The sequence below is a fragment of the Bubalus kerabau genome, chromosome 2 (genome assembly GCF_029407905.1).
Source record: "Bubalus kerabau isolate K-KA32 ecotype Philippines breed swamp buffalo chromosome 2, PCC_UOA_SB_1v2, whole genome shotgun sequence".
Lineage (NCBI taxonomy): Eukaryota > Metazoa > Chordata > Mammalia > Artiodactyla > Bovidae > Bubalus > Bubalus kerabau.
In genome coordinates, this window is record NC_073625.1 from 15,643,626 (window position 1) to 15,653,374 (window position 9,749).

At 37.7% G+C, this 9,749-nt stretch overlaps 1 non-coding gene across 1 annotated transcript; it reads left to right on the top strand.

Annotated features, from left to right (window-relative positions):
- Positions 1 to 1,185: 1,185 nt before the first annotated feature.
- Positions 1,186 to 1,317, top strand: LOC129645178 (U6atac minor spliceosomal RNA). Its single transcript, XR_008711266.1, has one exon. It is a non-coding gene; the product is annotated as a U6atac minor spliceosomal RNA (small nuclear RNA).
- Positions 1,318 to 9,749: the final 8,432 nt, after the last annotated feature.

Here is a 9,749-nt window from a genome sequence, read left to right on the forward strand (position 1 = left end):
CTGATGATCCAGAATTGAAGTTGAAATTTTTAAATTAATGCTGTTTGTAATATAATTAAAGAACATTAAACACCTTGAAATGTACACTTAGAGCTGATTCACTTTGTTGTACAGCAGAAAACAACACAACATTGTATAGCAATTATCCTCCAATTAAAAATAAAATTAAAAATTGAATATAATAAAAATGTTTATGACCTCCACACTGAAAATGGTGGAACACTGCTACAAGAAAATATAGAAGTCTTACATAAATGAAAAGATAAAAGACAAAAATAAAAGATTTCATACAATAGAAGAAATATTGTCAAAACTTTCATTCTTCTCAAAACAATTTTTAGGTTCAGTGGAGTTCCAGCCAAAACTTCATATTAGAAATTTGTCAAAAAGTACACAATTCTTAAAAAGAATGGAGTTGGAGGATTTTCTATTCAATTTCATGACTTATTATAAAAGGTACAGTAATCAAAATAGTGTGGTATCAGCATAAATTAGACAAATTAATCAAAGGCAGACAATAGAGTCCAGGTAAACTCATTAATAGTATTAATTAATTCCAACCAAACTACTAAGTATGGTGGGTAAAGACAAGACAGCTTTTTCAACAAACAGTGCTAGAACAATGGAATATTCATAAGAAAAAAATGGACTTGAAACTTCTTTTAACTATTGAGGCATAATTAACTTTTGATGGATCACACAGTTTAATATAAAAGCTAGAACCACAAACCTTCCCAAAGAAAACACTTGTGAATACACAGGTGAATACTTGTGTGACCTTAGGCTGGGAAAATATCCTGTAGGTAAGTCACAAAATACTAACCACAAAAGAAAAAAGTGATAATTCCAGCTTCTCCAAAATTAAAAATCGCTTCTCATCAAAGACATTGTTGAGAAAATGAATAAACAAGCCTAGGTCCTGCACATGCAAGTCAGCTAACAGTCATAGCTTTTCATTTACCTCCTCTAGCAGTGAAAAAAACAGGAAATCTCAACTCTTATTGCATGTCAGGGTGCAGAATTATTCAATCACTTGGGAAATTGTTCTTCAGTTTCTCATAAACAAACAGCCACCATATGACCCAGCAATTCAACTTTCAGGAAATTACAAAAGAAATCATATGTGTTTTATACACAAACATTGTGTATATAAACTTTAATTATGATAGTTCCAAATTATAAACAGTGTAGTATGAAAGGAGAGAAGGTTAGCACTCCCCTTGACAAGGATGGAAGAGGCTCTCGGGCCTGACAACACCAAATTATAAACAACCCCAGTGTCCACCAACAAAGAAAAGGATTGACAAATTGCTGTATCATCATAGAATAAAATACTATGGAGCAAAAATAATGGAACATAACCACTTATACATACAACATGGATGAATCTGAAAATGTTATGTTCAGCCATCAAACCCAGACACAAAAGAAGACACTGTATGATTCTGTTTATATTATAGTCAATTCAAGGTGACTTCAGCAAGTGGTTGCTTCTTGGTTGGGAGGTGGGGAAGGACCTCTCAAAAACAGGCTAATTAACTGAAAGAGGGTACAAAGGGTCTTTTGCAGATGATGGTAATATTCTACAGCTTGTTTGGTGTAGTCATTTCATGGGTGTTTGCTATGCTATGTTAAGTCACTTCAGTTGTGTCCGACTCTGTGCGACCCCATAGACGGCAGCCCACCAGGCTCCCCCGTCCCTGGGATTCTCCAGGCAAGAACACTGGAGTGGATTGCCATTTTCTTCTCCAATGCAAGAAAGTGAAAAGTGAAAGTGAAGTTGCTCAGTCGTGTCCGACTCCTAGCGACCCCATGGACTGCAGCCTACCAGGCTCCTCCGTCCATGGGATTTTCCAGGCAAGAGTACTGGAGTGGGGTGCCATTGCCTTCTCCGTCCGTCATGGGTGTTTACTTTATGACAAACACAGTTGTCAAAAATCAACAAACTGAATATGTACTACCTGTGCATTTTTCATGTGGTACTTACATCTCAATAAATACAAATAAATAAACACGAAGGGAAAATATTAGTGAGCAAACTGAGGAAATTTGGGAGTAGCGATATCCTCGGATAATATTATTCATACCACCCCGTGGAAAGTGAACTCTCACACATAAACATTCATCTGCTCTGTGGGAGGCTTGCTGTGGAAGAACATATTGTACAGACAGCCTTGCAAGCGGCTGTGTTTATTTTCGGTTTAAGACAATGAGACAATAACAGGCTGTGAATTTGAGATGAGGAAAATTATTGTGGGAAGAGCTGTTAGGTGTGTGAGAAATGGCAAGAGGAATGGTTTCAGAAAAGAACAGCCTGAGTGCCTTCTCAAGTGGCTAAGACGCTTATGAGGGGAGAGGGGTCTGATGTTCTTTTGTGCACACATCGATTTGTTCCATCCTCAGATTCAAGCACCATCCTCTCAATAAGCTTAAAAACAACCCTTGGGCCAAACTTAATCTGCAAGGGAAAGAAAAACCTCCCTGGAACATACATCAATCTTCCCACCCCCCATACATCGAGCTCTACATCCCTGATGGCCAATGTAACGAGAAGAAAAGAGACCTTTCTAGTCATCACCATTTGCATTCATGTCAGTAGAGGTATATTCCTGCAGTTACTACCTGGACCAATTAGCAATTTGAGGAACAACTGAGATTTAAGCCTTTCTATTTTAATCTAAAGAGTTCAACGAACTGTGGCCAACTTGCTGTGATGATTGTTGTTGTTTAGACCGACTTTTTTTCCATCCCATAGACTGTAGCCTACTAGGTTCCTCTGTCCATGGGATTTCCCAAGCAAGAATACTGGAGTGGGTTGCTATTTCCTTCTCCAGGGGATCTTCCTGACCCAGGGATTGAACCCATGTCTCCTGCTTGGAAGGCAGATTCTTTACCACTGAGCCCCCTGGGAAGCCTGCTGCACGTATCTGTACTGTTAAAGCCTGGATGGACAGCCCACAGAAAGGGGAGGGCCAGATAGCCCAGGAGGATAGTTTCAGGGCAAGAACCAACGTTTAACATATGAACTCTTCAAATATTTATTGAGAATATACTATTTGCCAGACATAGTGCTCAGTGCTAGGAAAGCAATTATAAAGAAGACAAACCAACAAGAAGTATAAATGATCACATTCGACTGCATGAATAGAGCCATAAATGGACACATTGAGATTATGGAGAAAAGGTAGAAACATGGAGACAGGAGCTTATATACCTTTTTTCCTTTTTAAAATGTTCCATACTGGGCTTTTCTGTTTGGTTTTGTCTTACTTTCAAAAACTCTGAATGACTCTATTGGAAAATTCTATTTTGAAAACCCATATCACCTGTTCCTAATTTCAGAACACCATTTATCTGTTTCTTTAAGAAGCTTGAAAAAATTAGTGTAATTATATGATGTTTTCTTCAGCAATTCTCTCTAACCGTACATGGGATTAGAACTATTTTTTTCCTGCTGTTTTGTTGCATTCTTCATCCTATTGTACCCGCCTCACGTCCGGAGGTCCCATCTCATTAGATGCTACAGCTCTGTGTGCAGAGAGTTGGCATTATTATGATTGGAACATTATTTATTCCTATTAAACAAAAGGTGGTTTTATGTAAGTATTAAAACATTATTGCTTTTTGACTCCCTGGATCCATCAAATACCAGCTTGTGCTATATGGCCTGGCAGGGAGTGATCAGACGTTAACATTCAGCCCTGATATACACAGAAAATGAAACCAGTGTTGGTTATCTTTAAATGTTAGAAACGTGCTCCCTTCTCATGGCTGTATTTCCCCCCCCCCTCCCCCAGAACACCAGCTAGAAGGAAGTAAACAGAGAGCTTTCCTAAATCCTGGGCTTGGAAGGTAGGGGGACAAAAAGCTTTCAGAAACCTAAGCCTCGCTCTCCAGCCATGAGACAACAGGTCAGTAGACAGAAACTTGGGGGCTTTGCAAAGGCTTTGGGAAAATCTAAGATGGAAAAAAAAGATACTGAGTTAATATGAGTAGGACCTGGCCCGAGAAAAGTGGAAGAAGTTGGTTTCTAATCCCCAGACCAAGCAAACTGGTCAGCTTACCCTGATCCAAAGGATATCTTTAAAAAAGGCATCTTTTTTACCTTTTTCCTTGGATTTTTTATTTCTTAAATGCAACTCTAAAAACAAGCAACCAGTTTCAATGGTCTTTTTTATTATCTGCATATATTTATGTCATCATCATGAATAACTAATACTGTCATGAATAATTATACAAAGCACCTGGGTGTGGTGCCACCTTATGTGGTCCCCAGTCAGCAGCATCAGCTCAGCAGGGAATGTGTAACACACGCAGATTCTCAGGACCTAGAACTACTGCATGGAAATTCTAGAGATGGTTCCAACATTGGTGTCTAACAATTAGTGTTCTAGGTATTCTGCCAAAAGCTAAAAGAGGAGGACCACTGCTTCAAGCAATAGACTTTTTCTGTGACTCAGTTTCCTCATCTGCAACATGAGAGAATTCATCTAGGTGATATTTTCAGGGTATCTTACTTTACTTCATATTGATTCGGTAACATTTTAAACTGGATAAAGGATCTTTGTCGGTGTGTGTGCCTAGACAGCATAGTACCTGCTACAGGGTAGTACTCATGAAATAAGATAGTTACAAATGGTCTCTGCACTGACTGGAAAACACTCACATCTTCATAGGGAACTACTTCAGTGTTATTAGCATTTGTTTATACAAATTGGATCTCCCAAGTAGACTTCTTCTTAGAAGCAAATGTAAATAACCCTGCTCAGGAGGGCCAGGAAAGTGTCATGCAAGAGTCCAAAAAAGAGGGGGTGATATTTATACATATGGCTGATTCACTTTGCTGTACAGCAGAAACTGACAAAGTATAAAACAACTATACTCCAATTAAAACCATGCCATAAAGAAGAAATGCACATGTCATGTGACTCTGAAAGATTGAGTTCATCAGAGAGTAGGAAAAAGCTAAAGAATACAGCAAATACAAAAGAACTAGTTACAGAAGAGCATTTTGCTTTGGAGTATGGAAAAGTGTATGTAGTAAAACAAAAAGAATATGATTTCCACTCAGTTTTGTTAAAGAGGGTTGTATATATTTCTCAGACTTCTGTAGCCGGTGTAAATTTGCAACTGTGAATTTGTATATATGGGAAATATCATTTTTTTTTTGTTTTTTTTTGTTTGTTTGTTTTTATCAAGGCAAATCATATTTGACTCCAAGCTCCCATTCTGCTAGACTGACAAGAGATTCAGTAATCTCACTTTGATACAAACCTGCAGCTCCCCTCGAACAAGGACAGCAGAGTTACTGGGCCAAACTGAGTATTCTGAAAAGCTTCAAGTTCATTTTATTTCTTTCAAGTGATTCTGTAGTTTCTATGCCTTCTGGAGCTGAAAATCTGTGCATGGACTGTCGTCTTTCTCAGATGGCAGGGAACTGCCAGAAAGTAGGTGGTATATTTCTTCTGATATAGGAGTGTGTGAACCTCTACCCCCTGAAAATCTAAAGAAACCTCTCCTTTGTCTTGCTGCCTCTGAAAATACTCATTCCTTTCTGGAGCATCAGGCATGTGTGTGCATGCTAAGTCATGCTTTAGTCGTGTCCAACTCTCTGCAGCCCTATGAACTCTAGCCTGCCAGACTCCTCTGTCTATGGGATTCTCCAGACAAGAACGCTGGAGTGGGTTGGTGTGCCCTCCTCCAGGGGATCTTCCTGACCCAGGGATTGAACCCACATCTCTTCAGTCTCTGCATTGGCAGATTTTTTTTTTTTCCACTAACACCACCTGGGAAGCCCCTCTGGACACCCTAGATCATTTCAAACACATATGAGATGTTAAATGTGAGCAACTTCTGTGAGGGCTAGCTTCAGAAAACGATGGGAAGGAAAAAAACTATAGAGAGCAACATAGGAAAGAATGATATCATATTTTGTAAAGCAGAGTCACTGGGACTGAGTTCTTTTTGATATTTTGGGTGAATCATGGTAGTCCACAAAATAAAACCAAGATGGGATCACATATCCCAAAGGACTATTATTTTCATAATTCAAAGGAATCTGAGAGATAGACTGTTTCTTCTTGAGTTCACAGCCTTGTAATGAATGAAACGGTTGCACTGGTAAGAGCACCAGAATTGAATTTATCTAACCAAACCCATCTCCTTTAAGGCACCAGAAACTAAGTTCTCCGGAGAATGAGTAGCTAACTAAATTTTCTCCTGATGTGAATTAAACCTCCATCCTGCTTCTGGGGTCCAGGCTTATTTTCTGATAATTTCCAGAAAGTCTTGGCAAGGTATGGAAGGCTTATTGCTGGAGGAAAAGGTCTGCTGTGTGTGATGTTTATGCAGTTTTCTGAAAGGGAGATTTAAGTCAGACATAAATCATGTGCTTTGCTAAGCACTAAACTATCACATTTGAGCCATTTCATATTTTCTAGTTTTTCCTCTTGAAAAAAATTCAAAGGAATGAGCACGTTTATTAATCCTAGCTTTACAGCAATCAGTGAGTTTACCCTCTTCTTAAGAAAAATATATTTTTTCAGTTTGTATCTCCCCCATCTTTAGTTCAGTTCAGTTCAGTCACTCAGTCGTGTCTGATTCTTTGCAACTGCGTGGACTGCAGCACACCAGGCCTCCCTGTCCATCACCAACTCCAGGAGCCTACTCAAACTATGTCCATTGAGTCGGTGATGCCATCCAACCATCTTATCCTCTGTCGTCCCCTTCTCTTCCCACGTTCAATCTTTCCCAGTATCAGGATCTTTTCCAATGAGCCAGTTCTTCACATCAGGTGGCCAAAATATTGGAGTTTCAATTTCAGCATCAGTCCTTCCAATGAATATTCATGACTGATTTCGCTTAAGATGTACTGGTTGGATCTCCTTGCTATCCAAGGGACTCTCAAGAGTCTTCTCCAACACCACAGTTCAAAAGCATCAATTCTTCTGTGCTCAGCTTTCTTTAACCATCTTACAACCCCAGAAAATAGTCCTGGATGAAGACATGATGATTCAAAAAAGAGGTGATCCATTTGCTTAGGAAATCATCCTATGCGTCTCTGAAGAATCACTGTATTTCAGATCTCCCTTTCTGATTTCTTATCACCATTTGGAGAAATTTATCCTGACTGTTGTTCTTTTAAAGAAAAAAAAAAGTGTTTTATTTAGCTTTTAAAGAAGTACATACTGATCATAAGTATTGAGAAAATTCAGAAAACCAGACACACACACACACAAATACATATAAAACGCACCCATAATCACACTTTTATCTCTCAGAATTAACCACTGCTGACATTTTGGTGTTTATCCTATCATACTTTTCCCTACCTGCACACAAAAATCACCCATTATGCCATCATGTAATCAGTTAGACTTAATAACTGTTAAAATTAAAAATAGATTTTTAAATACAACTATACATGCATACAAACACACTTTACAAAATCGAAGATGTACTCAAGATAGTAAGTTGTTGCTTACTTTTCTCCATGTACAACATATCACAACCATGTTCTAAAGCCCTTACGGATTTCTTTAAGTTAAATGATGTGAACAGAAATTTACATCAATTTATTTAATTTCCTGTTGTCTTCAGCTTTTTACTATTATTAATATCATTGTGATTAACATTCTTAAAGATAAGTCCTTGTACACATCTAATATATTCCTTAGCATGAAACCCCAAAATTGGATTGCTGATTAAAGCTATGCAAATGTTAAATGTATTTGTGCAAAAATGGATTTTGAGTAAAATTAATTAATCTGTATTCCTAACAAAAATTAGAATACCATTTTTCCACTCTCACACACTAAGTATTTTCTTTTTCCTTTAAGCTTAAGTAATTGTTAATTGAAAATGGATATAATTGTAGTTTAAATTGCAGTTCAAACAATTAGTAGTAAGACTGAGCTTTTTGCCAAAATCTTTCATTGTTGCTCTGTATCTTAATCTTTAATTGCTTTTTCATTTCTCTTCAATTTGACTCAGTGTTTTTTATGGTTAATTTTTATGTAAACTAACAAAATATCAGCAACAATAAACATAGCTCTGTAAGACATGGTCATTAATAGACCACCTAGGAGCTTGTTTCTACCTATAAATGGGGAACTTGGGGCTCTTCTGGCTACTTAATGTCACATATGGGTGGAAAGGAATGTTTTAAAGTTTCTATTAGCTAAAATGTCACTTAGGGCTTTCTATTCTAAGGCCTTAAATTGAGTAAATTTCTTTATGTTTCTACTAAGGTACAGCTTTCTCATTTCTTCTCCAGCAAATAAGCAAACATGACCTAGCCCCTCTTGGAAAATCCTAACAGACATCTCAGTTCCTAAGTTTTGTTAGTTTCAAGCTTAACATTTTCAGATTGCCTTTCTAACTCCTTTTCCTTTTGAGAATGTGTTCATGGACATATTTTGTACTAGGCTTCTGCTATTTCTCATTCTTTTAAAAAAATTTTATTTATTATTTCATTATTTTTGGTTGTGCTGGGTCTTTGTTGCTGCGTGGGCTTTCTCTAGTTGCGGCAAGAGGGGGTTACTCTTTAGTTGTGGTGTGCAAGCTTCTCAGTGTGATGGCTTCTCTTGTTGCAGAGCATGGGCTCCAGAGGACACAGGCTTCAGGAGCTGCAGTGTGAGGGCTCAGCAGTTGCAACTTGAAGGCTCTAGAGTGCAAGCTCAGTAGTTATGGCACATGGGCTTACTTGTCCCGCAGTTGTGAGATCTTTCCAGACCAGGGATTGATGCTGTATCCCCTGCATTGGCAGGCAGATTCTTGATCACTGAGTCACCAGGCAAGTCTTCCTATTTCTCATTCTTGACTGATGGTGCGATTGTGCCATGAGAAGTGCTTCTTGGTTCCATTTTTTCTTGGATTTTTCACAAGACTATGATATCAAATATTTAAGGTCCTATATATTCTGTGAATAATAGCACAGTGGATGAGATACAATGACCTTTTCAGTATTCTGTATTGTGACTAGCTATAGTCAATCCATTCATTTCACTCTTTTTATGGCCTCCCTGAGCTGGAGAGCAAAGAGTGAGTGGCCATCAGAATCAAAATATGATGTGCCAAAAGGTCAGAATAGTAAAGTACACTAGTATATTTCATACAATATATTAAGGCATTAAAATCCTAATATCTTGCCCTGGTGCCAGAATCTATAATGGGAAAAGAAAATGGCAGTTTAGGAATTTGTCCTTGTGAGAACTGGAACAGATCCAAATGGAGAATGACTATTTCTCATTTTAATTACAGTAAAATTTTATTCCCTATATTCGAAAACCTAAAGATGGTGTTACATTTTTAAAAGCATATGTGTTGGGAGTTTGTTGACACATTTAATCTCACCACTAAAGGTGAGAGAACTTGTCTTCTCTAAGCTCCTGCCATCTGGTAGATTATTTTCTATAGTTTCCCGCATCTTTCTAATTTCATCTCACTCTTAAAAAAATATGTTTATAGTGTATATGAAGATACATACATAGCAAGACATACATAGCAATGACACCATTGCTTTTCTTATTTTTTCCTTTGCTTTTTATATGTGATTAAAAAGTTTAAACCTAATTTCACAAATAATCAGGTACAATGCCCTAAGGTCAGAATTCTAGCTCAAGGATATTGTTGCTTTTATTTTTCTCTTCTAATCTTATGAGAACTGAACATTCCCACACATTTTTATCTAGGATTATTTCAACCAAAAATGTTGTCAAGTGTTGAGCCAGTTCCATGGATACAATAGT